Here is a 12,500-nt window from a genome sequence, read left to right as displayed (position 1 = left end):
GATGGTATTTAACTCCGATAAATTCGAATCAATAAATTATGGAAACAGAGAAGGAATGGTGTATGCCTACAAGGGACCTAATAATGAGACAATCACAAACAAGGAAGCAATTAAAGACCTTGGTGTAATTTTAAATAGGAATATGTTATGCAACGACCAAATAGCAACACTGTTGGCTAAATGTAAAGCAAAAATGGGAATGTTATTCAGACACTTTAAAACAAGAAAAGCTGAACACATGATTATGCTTTACAAAACTTATGTGCGTAGTACACTCGAGTACTGCAATGTGATATGGTACCCACACTACCAAAAGGATATTGCGCAAATAGAGAGTGTACAAAGGTCCTATACTGCTAGAATAGAAGAAGTTAAGGACCTTGATTACTGGGAAAGACTGCAATTTTTAAAACTATACAGTCTAGAAAGGAGAAGAGAACGCTACATGATAATACAAGCATGGAAGCAAATAGAAGGAATTGCTGAAAACATCATGGAGCTTAAAGTATCAGAAAGAGCAAGCCGAGGTAGATTAATAGTACCAAAAAGCATTCCAGGTAAACTGAGAAAGGCGCACAGGACATTAATCCACTACGCACCAGCATCGATAATGCAGCGACCTATTTAATGTGCTGCCAGCTCATCTAAGAAACATATCAGGAGTGAGCGTAGATGCGTTTAAAAACCAGCTCGATAAATACCTAAGATGCATCCCAGACCATCCAAGACTGGAAGATGCAAAATACACCGGAAGATGTATTAGCAACTCTCTGGTGGATATACGAGGTGCCTCACACTGAGGGACCTGGGGGAACCCAAACAAAAAATAAGGCAATAAGGCAATAAGGCTCTCTCTCGGCGTCAATGACCTTCGATGTCAGGATGCCAGAGAACTTCAAATCTCTCTCTCTCCTCTCTCTCTCTCTCTCTCTCTCTCTCTCTCTCTCTCTCATTTTTGTATAATTTATGTTGATAACTATTCGTTTTAATTTTTTGTATTATTTTTCTTTTTGTGATCTAAAGTAAAATCAGTATATGTTTTTAAGGTAAAATAAATAGTTCTAACACCTCCTCTCTCTTTTTCTCTCTTTCTTGATTATAATTCCTGTAACAATAGTATAATTATAGCCTTTGGTGGACAAGATACCTCAAAATTCCGAGTAAAAACTGTTTATTGATTTTCTCATGCATTTTAGAAAACGGAAACTATTTGAATTCTAAAAGCTTTTCCTTTCGCTAGAATATTCCAGAAATGCTTCATATGTTTCGTATTAAAATTTATATCGGACTTACTCAAAATTCAAACATTTTCCTTTTGATGGTTTCTGAATATTTCAGTTATATATACTATTGGCCTTTTCCTATCTAAGCCTTCTCCATTTTCACTTTATTTGGATTTTTTAAGGAACTTTAATTTAAGGTATAATAAGAAATGGTAACTTTGGTCAAAATATTATTCACTTTGATTGTGAGCAGAAATATATTGTATTTTCAAGTAAGGCCCTAAAAAATATTGCAATATTCCAGAAATAATAATCAATCTTCGGTTCAACGTTTCTCTTGCTTGAGGTCTGTACCACCCGTGTGTCACACGATCGTACATAGTAACGACATTTCTCTTTTTTGTATATATTATCCTTTGTATCTTCGCTCTCCCCTCGCACAGACAGCGACTTGCATGAACCTGTCTGCCCATTTCGCATTGTTATCTGTTAACAGAACCGGTTGCCGGTTGGACAAGAAATAGCATGTTGTTTTTTGTGACCTTCTTGCCGGGACCTAGTGTGTATATATACTCGATGTGTCTTTAATAAAGTTACTCAGTTGCTTTCATCACGCTTTTGAGTCACAACCTACTCTTAGATCGTCACAGGGCACACTCGGGCACACTATTCTATCTTATTTCGTATTTTTTATAGTTTATATATGAACGATTTATTTCAATATTGTTACTGTTCTTAAAATATTTGATTTTAATTGTTCTTCTCTTGTAGTTTGTTTAATTCCTAATTTCCATTCCTCACTGGGTTATTTTCCCTGCTTTTCTAACTAGGGTTGTAGCTTAGCAAGTAATAATAATAATAATAATAATAATAATAATAATAATAATAATAATAATAATGAATTACTCTTTGAATATTGGTCGTTGTTCCATAACAACTTTAAAGAGAATAGAAAAATGCAATAAAATAAAATAAAATAAAATACTGTTCTTTCGTTCGCTGTTTATTGTTTTATTCTTCAACACTTTTAATTATATTTCTTCTTATTTACTTTGAGCGGAAAAATTTATTTACAATGGCATTTCTTTTTAATATATCAATGCTCTAGACTACATATAAATCACGAATTTAACCAACCGACTGTGTAAGTTAACTGTTTGGTAAACTAGCACTAAGAAACAAGTCAAGCTTGCTAGTTTCGACAAGTTTTTTTTTCTAGTATACAACCTATATTGTAATTATAAAGATTCGCACCCACTTAAGTTAGTCGTAATACCCCCAAACATTTTCTGAGTTCGCTTTTATTTCCTCCAACAATAAGCCTTAAGAAATCTTATATATATATATATATATATATATACATTTATTTATATACATATAAATAAATAAATAAATAAACAAATATATATATATTTATATATATATATATATATATATATATATTTATATATATATAAATATATATATATATATATATATATATAAATTATATATATATATATATATATATATATCGAAAAATCCTTAAGCAAAACTGAAGATATTTTAAGGTTTCGTAAAACAATTATTGTAGGTAATCAGCAAATTGCTTAATGACCAGCAAATGTTCCATCCTTTCTGTTAACTGTAAAAATTGGCCGTAAAAAAAAATAAAACCGTAAATGGTTGGCAACATTTATTCCAGGATTTTTACCGTTTTAAAAACGGATTTATTAACTCTAAGGAGGGATATCACGCTCACCAAACCGTAAAAGATAATAACAAAGTAGGGTCAAAATTACGGTCGCCTGTATTTTACTGAAATACGACTGAGAAAAGTATATTTTTAAAAAGATTTTCCAATTAAAATTACGGTTTATGTTTATGGTTACGACTGATATTTCGCAATATCCTGACGAAAAGCTCCATCAGTAATATCCATAGCCCTAATAGGCCTAATATTGCAAAATATTGAGCCATTCATGTTTTCGGAAGTTTTGCGTTTCATTCAACTTAATAACATGAAGTTGGATGGACGGGGGAAAAACAGAGTATAATACTTGCCTTCAAAATAATGTCGGGAATGAAGAGGCATGTCAAAATGATGAAGGATTACCGTTTAGTTAAATGTTGTTAGAGAGAGAGAGAGAGAGAGAGAGAGAGAGAGAGAGAGAGGATATTCATTTAATCTTTTTTGTCCGTTATCATTATTAAAGAAAAAGCTTAAAGACAAGAAGAGAGAGAGAGAGAGAGAGAGAAGAGAGAGAGAGAGAGAGAGAGAGGAAATTCATTTAATCGTTTGGTCTGTTATCATTATTCCAGAAAACGCTTAAAGAGAAGAAGTGAGAGAGAGAGAGAGAGAGAGAGAGAGAGAGGGGGGGGGGGGAAATTCATCTAATCTTTTATGTCTGTTATCATTATTACAGAAAACGCTTAAAGACAAGGAGAGAGAGAGAGAGAGAGAGAGAGAGAGAGAGTGAGAGAGAGAGAGAGAGAGAGAGAGAGGAAATTAATTTAATCTTTTTTGCCTGTTATCATTATTCCAGAAAACGCTTAGACAAAAAATGAGAGAGAGAGAGAGAGAGAGAGAGAGAGAGAGAGAGAGAGGGAATTCATTTAATCTTTTTTGTTTGTTATCATTATTAAAGAAAAACGCTTAAAGAAAAAGAGAGAGAGAGAGAGAGAGAGAGAGAGAGAGAGAGAGAGAGAGGGGGGGGGAAATTCGTTTAATCTTATTTGCCTGTTAGCATTATTCCAGAAAACGCTTAGACAAAAAAAAAATGTGTGTGAGAGAGAGAGAGAGAGAGAGAGAGAGAGAGAGAGGAAATTCATTTAATCTTATTTGTCTGTTATCATTATTCCAGAAAACGCTTAAAGAGAAGAAGTGAGAGAGAGAGAGAGAGAGAGAGAGAGAGAGAGAGAGGAAATTCATTTAATCTTTTTTGTCTGTTATCATTATTCCAGAAAACGCTTAAAGACAAAGAAGAGAGAGAGAGAGAGAGAGAGAGAGAGAGAGATTCATTTAATCTTTCTTGTCCGTTATCATTATTCCAGAAAAAGCTTAAAGACAAGGAGGAGAGAGAGAGAGAGAGAGAGAGAGAGAGAGAGAGGAAATTAATTTAATCTTTTTTGCCTGTTATCATTATTCCAGAAAACGCTAAGACAAAAAAATGTGTGTGTGTGTGTGTGTGTGTGTGAGAGAGAGAGAGAGAGAGAGAGAGAGAGGAAGTTCATTCAATCTTTTTTGCCTGTTATTCCAGAAAACGCTTAAAGACAAAAATGAGAGAGAGAGAGAGAGAGAGAGAGAGAGAGAGAGAGAGAGAGAGAGAGCTTCTAATTAGCATGAAGTGCAACATCTCTTAAATCTTTATTTTTATGATTCTCTTATTTGTTTCACTTGTGTTGGTATTCATTTAGTGAAAATTTTCAAAATATACTTTTCTCATTTCACTGTCAACGACGACACGTGTTGGAATCGATTGCCTCAGCACCAACTGCTTGATTAATGTGTTTATTAATTAATTCCGTAACATAACTATCCATCATAAATCATAATACAGGGTGATAAGATTTGTTTATTACAGCGGAGGGAAAAATTGCATAAAGTCGTTTATTATGATGTAGTTTTTAACGCTATGCTGCTAATAAATCCTGAGATGTGGGATGTGGTGGCTGATGTGGTAACGTCCCTAACTGGTGAACGCAAGACTGGGGTTCGAGCCCCAGTCGAGCTAATTATGGGGGGGGGGGTTAAGGGGGGGGGGGGAGCCTATAGGGACTATCTACTGAGTCATCAGCAGCCATTGTCTGGTCCTCATTGGTCATAGCTTGGGTGGCTGATGTGGTAACGTCCCCTGACTGGTGAACGCAAGACTGGGGTTCGAGCCCCGCTCAAACTTGTTAGTTTCTTTGGTCGCTGCATCCTCGCCATCCAATTCATCTAAGAATGACGGTTATGGGGGAGCCTATAGGTCTATCTATTGAGTCATCATCAGCAATTGTCTGGCCCTCTTTGGTCCTAGCTTGGGTGGAGGGCATTGTCCTGCTTGATAGGGAAATGTCACTATTCCTTGCCTCTGCCATTCATGAACAGCCTTTTAAACTAAGAATGGAGCGAGAGCTAACTTAAAAATTTGTTGTAAAACCCTGGAATAGATGTTTAAAAACGGATATATTGACTTGAAGGAGTGATATTACGGTCACCAACCCGTAAAAGATAATAACAAAGTATGGTATAAATTACGGTCGTCTGTATTTTACTTAGATACGGCTATGAACAGAATATTTTTACGGAGAATTTCCGATTAAAGTTACGGTGTTTTTTTTCTTTTTAACCGCTAACAGAATAGCCATAAACAAGCATTTTAAAGATATATTTTTGGTTAGAGGGTAAGCCGTGTACATTGTCAAGATTATGAGTGCAATTGGTTGGGGAGTAAATAATATTATCAGTGAATTATAAGGTATGTAGGCTTACTATTCATGAAAAAGTAAGGTGTTTATCGTTGGAGAGACGTTACGATGTGTAGGCTACTTTTGTGACAGTGTGAAACAGAAGGGTTGTACTTTCATTGAGAATGTAATGTGTATTATTTGTTAAACAGTATTACGATCGAAAAATTAATCTCCTATCAGTTTAGAGGAAACGAGATTCCCAATTTATATTTATTAGATGCAACAATTTCTTTACCCCTCCATTATCTTGCAATAAATCAAACTTGACAAAGAATGACGGATTTGACGGACATCTTGAATATTCAATACCCCGTTTATAAAGAATACAAAACAAGGAATCTCCTTATTTACTCACGTAAGAAGACCGACCCTCTACCTGGCCAGGAGGGGACGCTTTTTGCATAAGATCTTGCCTTAATTAAGGGTAAAAATGTGTATTGACTTTGTTGCGGTGAAGATAAAAAAAAATTGCTACAAGAACTTTCTATGAATAATGTTTCCATAATTAGCGTTTATTTTAACGCTAGTGTACGCCACCCGTCAATAATGACGGCTAAATATTTAGATGGATATGAAAACTTATGCACAGGCATCGCCTTCTCACCAGGGTATGACTACTCTCTCTCTCCCGCCCTAACTGAGGGAAGAAGCGAGATAAGTGTGACTGCAAAGATATATATATATATATATATATGTATGTATGTATATATATATATATATATATATATTTATATAGTTAATATATATATATATATTCACATATATATTTATATATTCATATATATATAATTATATGTATAAATATATATATATTATACATATATAAAATATATATATATATATATATATATATATACATACATATATAAACCTTGTTATAGCATGTGCTTGTTTGCACCTACTATGTAGTAATTGATACTGTTGTCTGTTATTTCTGGCATAAGAATTTACATTACTATTTAGTTGTTTGTTCAAATTGCTGTTACTATTTTGTTAATTGTAGCTGTTACTGTAAAGTTAACTGCCGCCGCTGCAACAGCTCCTATTACTGTTTACGTCATTGCAATAAGGTAAATTGTTACTGTTGGTATATATTTTACATAGATGAAAGCGGTCAAATTTACCTTGAAAATTACAATGAAATTTACTGTGGGTGGTATTTACGTTTTTTATAATCACAGTTCACTTGCGACACCAACTGGTTGATTTCAAACCCACGATATTATTTGCAATTAAGGTAACGTAGAAAACAATATTATTGAAGCGTAAAAAAAAAGAATAAGCGATATACTTTCTCTGATTGATTTCTATGTCGAATTATTAGTCAATGCTTTGCCCTGATATCCATTTCCAATACGATATTATTCTCTTTTGTTTTTCTTCAACTAATAATAGCTATTGCTATATGACTGTTTCCAAATAGCTTGCGATCTGGTAGTGGCCGTGACTCGTATAAGGGTGAATGCACTCGAATATTAAAAATATATAAATATTCTATAAAAAAACATAAAAAAAAAAAAATATCACACGAATATCATTGTATTATGTATCTTCAATTTTCGAAAACTCTTTTCATCTCTGCGCAAGGTTTCTTTTTATCCAATTAAAATGGATATTGGAAATTAATACGGCTCAATATTGGCCGGGATAAGCGACACACATGCAAACACACATTCGTTTGCAATTACAGACACAGACGCACGAACATGTGGCCTGTTGATACCGCCCTTGCCTGGTTATTACCAGACTGGAATTCGAGTCCCGCTCAAACTTGTTAGTTTCTTTGGTCGCTGCAACCTCACCATCCTTATGAGATAAGGATGGGGGGTTTGGGGGAGCCTATAGGTCTATCTGCTGAGTCATCTGCAGCCATTGCTTGGCCCTCCTTGGTTCTAGCTTGGGTGGAGAGGGGTTTGGGCGCTGATCATATGTAATATGGTCAGTCTCTTGGGCATTGTCCTTTCTTGATAGGGCAATGTCACTCTCCCTTCCCCCTGCAATTCATAAGCGCCCTTTAAACATTTAAACTTCCCCGTAAGAGGAACCGGATCAGGGTTCACCCTGAGTGCCCTGATGAGACTAAAGTACTGAAATAAAAAAGTAAGACTATAAATCAAAGTAAAAATAAAACTCAAAGTCAAAACATCTAAAGTAAGTGCAAGGAAACAACTGACTTCATCAGGTCCCATCTGGCGCCGTCACACGACATTATTGCAACTTGTGCAAATAGCGTTATGCTTGCATTGTCAGTTGCAAAGATGACATATATAAATTAGGAAGTAAACTGGAAGGACGGGCAGTTCTATATGTTGCAATAAAGGCGGAACAGAGAAAATTACTGAAATGGTCAAAATAAAGTTATTTGTAACTTACTTTTTGTGTCCCTTTGAAGGTTATTGAAATTTTAATTTGGGTCATAGGGCACAACATAGGTGCAACTTGGAGAACCCCATATTTGCATACTATTGTAAAAGTACACATGACCAGGTTTACTGAAAGTCATAATCTATTAAAAGTATAATTCTGATCATATGTATTTATATCTATCTGAACTGTCCTTACGTGTCTGTTGGATAAGCTAAATTTGAGTCCAGTATTTAGCGTTGCAGAAACGTTTTAATAGTCTGATTCTAAAGGTTTAAAGGCCACTCATGACTGGCAGGGCAAGGGACCGTGACATTGCCCTATCGAACAGAACAATGCCCCAGAGACTGACCATATATACATATGATCAGCGCCTAAGACCCCTCTCCACCAAAGCTAGGACTAAGGAGGTCCGGACAATGGCTGCTGATGACTCAGCAGATAGACGTATAGGCTCCCCTAAACCCCGCATCCTTAGCACACAAGGATGGTGAGTTTGCAGTGTCCAAAGAAACTAACGAGTTTTGAGTGAGACTCGAACCCCAGTCTGGCAATCACCAGTCAAAGACGTTACTACATTGGCAACCACAAACCTAGGGCGTGCAATGAAGGCTTTCCTCACAATACTGACAAAATTATTTCAACCAAAAATATGATGGATTATGGACATCCTTTAATGGGAATCGCATATATGTCAAATCAGACAAAAAACTAATGCATATAAAATTTCTTCTATATCTCCATGATTTACTCTAATAATCAAAAAGGCCTTAGAAGTAAAAATTTATTTTTAGTTAATTCTTGATAAATCTCGTAAAGGTTATAACAGTAAGTTTTAAACCTATATCTTTTGTACATTAGTTTTAATATTTTTAATTCGCTCACCATCTGGTCTAATCGATTATTCTATCAAATAATTATGAAAAATGGAATTTTTAAATTCATCATACAATATTGTACTTAAAAATCACTATTATTTGCATCTCACAAACAGTTCATCAATATACCTTCGTACTTAATTTCCTTTTTTATCTTTATCCCATTCGTTTGAAGGTAGTTATGTACATAATTTCCAATTTTGTGTATGAATTCTATGCAAGCATTTTGTGCTTAACAGCCAGTCGACTGAGGTGGGTTGCCACTTGAAAAGGAAGGGCATGAGGAGAGAAATTTCATCCTAGAATATCAGCCAAAATCCTGCAAGATGAAGGTAACTGGCGTATAGCATAGGAATTTACTAGGGCGAGGTGGGGTGATAGAGTTTATCTTAATCGTTAACGGAATTTAATGATCGATTTTATAAGACCATTCAGTGCTGTGAATTACCTAGGAAAAACTCATCAGATAAACTATAAAATAAAAGCTAAAATAGATTGGGCAGTAACAAGGAAAAGATAAGGGATTGGAGGTAAGGCAAATGACTAAAAAGTGGGTGCAGCTAGGGACAGGGGGACTCTGCAAAGATCCTCGAGTACTGGCTACAGTGCGCAGCTGTTGCCTACAGCAGAGGCAAGGGACGGTGACATTGCCTTATCAAGCAGGACAATGCCCTAGAGACTGACTATATACATATATGATCAGCGCCCAAGTTGTACCAAGGAGGGCCATGCAATGGCTACTGATGACTCAGCAGATAGACCTATAGGCTCCCCCAAACCCCACCTCCTTACCTCACAAGGATGGTGGGTTGCAGCGACCAGAGGAATTAACGAGTTTGAGGGGGACTCGAACCCCAGTCTGGGGATCACCAGGCAAGAACTTTGCCAACAGGCCACCACAACCTATGAAACGGTTAGTGTTGTTCAAGTTTTCAATACAGGGTCTCATTCCTGTATCGGCAGTCTAAAGCTTGAATAGGGCTGTACATTTTAAGTTTTCCTTTATTGAGAGCCACTCAACGGAAGCGGAACTGTTTAATTAAAAAATATATAGATAGATAGATAGATACAAATAAAAAAAAATTAAACCACAAATATATATAATAAATGTGTGTATGCACTCATACATTCAATATATACAAGAAATATATCTCCCCAAAGCAATCTGCAGTTTGCAACTTCAGAAAAAAAAAAAAGACTGGAGCACTCACGGATGTATTGGAAAATGTCATTTCTTACGGATTCTCACGCAACGTTATGACAAAATCGCATGATAAAATCTCCAGCGGATATTACAAGGACACATTGAACATATTGAACAGTACCGCTTCGCTTCTGAATATGAGGTGAAAATACATCAGACACATACAGGAGAGAGAGAGAGAGAGAGAGAGAGAGAGAGAGAGAGAGAGAGAGTATAATTGTCCACAATAATGTAATGAGATCTTATTCTGCATTTTTCAGAGATACTATTTAATTCTAATATGCACACACAAAAACAATATTCAGAGGTTAAAAAATACAACTGGTAGTGTTCTTTATCTTATACTTTCCCACGAATCATCTTTCGTTAAGGCAAAAATACAACAAAACCACATTTACATGCTTATATATATATATATATATATATATATATATATATATATATATATATATATAAATATATATATATATATATATACATACATACATATATATATATGAATATATATATATGAATATATATATATATATATATATACATACATACATACATACATACACACACATATATATATACAAATACATATTTTTACATATATACACACACACACACACACACACACACACTGGTACCTCCACATACGTTTGCTATGATTAAGTTCAATTCATTATACGTCTCCTTTGGACGAGAGAAAAAAATAATTTTGATATATGTCAAATGATCGGATTCCAAATCACGTGGCAAAACTAGTATAATTCGAGATAAGTCACTAGCTGCTCTTGTTCTTCTTTACGCATCTGTTCAGTGCAATTCTCCCGTTATACCTCAGTGAATTTTCATGGGAAATTCTTTTACTTTCACGTTAACTTTTAGTGAATTTGATGATAGGCTACTATCGTTTCCAGAGGCCGTGTAATAGTGTTTTTCCCAAATATCTAACAAACCGGCTTATGAATTTCCATAAAACTACAGCAATGAATGTTTCAAACATTGGCCTAATTTTTGGTGGTACAATGAATTGACAGATGTGCTTAATTAACCCGTTTACTCTTGGAAAAAGAGGAACTTCTTCCCTTCTCTTTCCTTCATTCCCATTGTTATTAGGCTACCGAGTAAATCCCTGTTAGGAAAGACTGTGTACTGCACATATAAAATGAGCCGGAAGAGCAATAAAATGTTTTATGGTGGTAGATAATGATTTGATGGTTAACACAAATTATCAAACATAATAGAAGAGGTTTAAAACACGGGTGTGGAATCGCACTGAGAGATATTCTACTCGGACTCCTACAAATTTTAGATTTGCGACTAAAAAATAAAATAAAATAAAAAAATAAAATAAAAACATTAGTAGAAATAGAAAACAATTTTTTTCCTTGAGAGTGATGATGCGTAAAATGTATGTGTCCATTTCTTGTTTTTTTTTTTTTTTTTTTTTTTTTTTTCATTCCTCATAAATCTATGGTTTCCAGCAATTAGTGATAACATTATTTTGGAAAAGCAAAGCTAATGAATACTTTGATACTAGTATATCAGCTTGGCATGTAGACAATGTCAATGGATTTCTCAAAGTAAGGTTGATTGGTTCATTAATTGAAGTCTGGTATAATTCCAGTGACTAAGTCGCAATGATATTTGTCACATACCTTTTAAGTAACAAAAATAGGGACTGATACTTATAACGTAAATAAATATATAAAACTATAGGTTGAAATATAATAAATCTTATGTATGTATGAACACACACACACACACACACACACACACACACACACCCGCACACACACATATATATATATATATATATATATATATATATATATATATATATATATATATTAGATTTCAAAATTTATCAAATGGCCGATGTCAATGCCCTTATATGAAACATCTTTTAGAAGTCTACTTTCTAAGGAATTCAAGCTACTCTCTCTGGTGAAATTGATATGATAAATTATATCAAACAATGCTCTCTGTCATTTTCTTCCTGGCAATTGATGTATCGAGTAACCTGTGTTGTATGGAAGAATGAGTCCTACGGCTTAACCTAAAGAAAACTATATTTCTATTGCTTTACCAACACTCGCTTGAAGTGCGAAGTGTAGGGTTAGCATGGCTTCTTTCGTCTCCTGTCATAAGTCTCATTCTTGATCTTCAATGTAAGTGAGTGGGTAAGATATAAAAGGTTGGTCTTGTGTTTAGGTAAAGTCTAAAGTCACGAATCACATTACCAGGTATGCTGAACTTTTACTGACAAAGAATTTCGTATTGTTTGGGGTAGGTCATATGACAATTATCTATGGAGTTAAACAGGCGTTTAACAATTCGGGGAATGGGAGGTACAGGGGAAGAAACGTTATAACAACGTCACTGAGGGGCGTCATCACTTTTGCGAAT

The sequence above is a fragment of the Palaemon carinicauda genome, chromosome 9 (assembly GCF_036898095.1).
Source record: "Palaemon carinicauda isolate YSFRI2023 chromosome 9, ASM3689809v2, whole genome shotgun sequence".
NCBI classification, from domain to species: domain Eukaryota; kingdom Metazoa; phylum Arthropoda; class Malacostraca; order Decapoda; family Palaemonidae; genus Palaemon; species Palaemon carinicauda.
The sequence above is the reverse complement of the archived record's forward strand: the minus strand, read 5'-3'. Positions refer to the sequence as shown.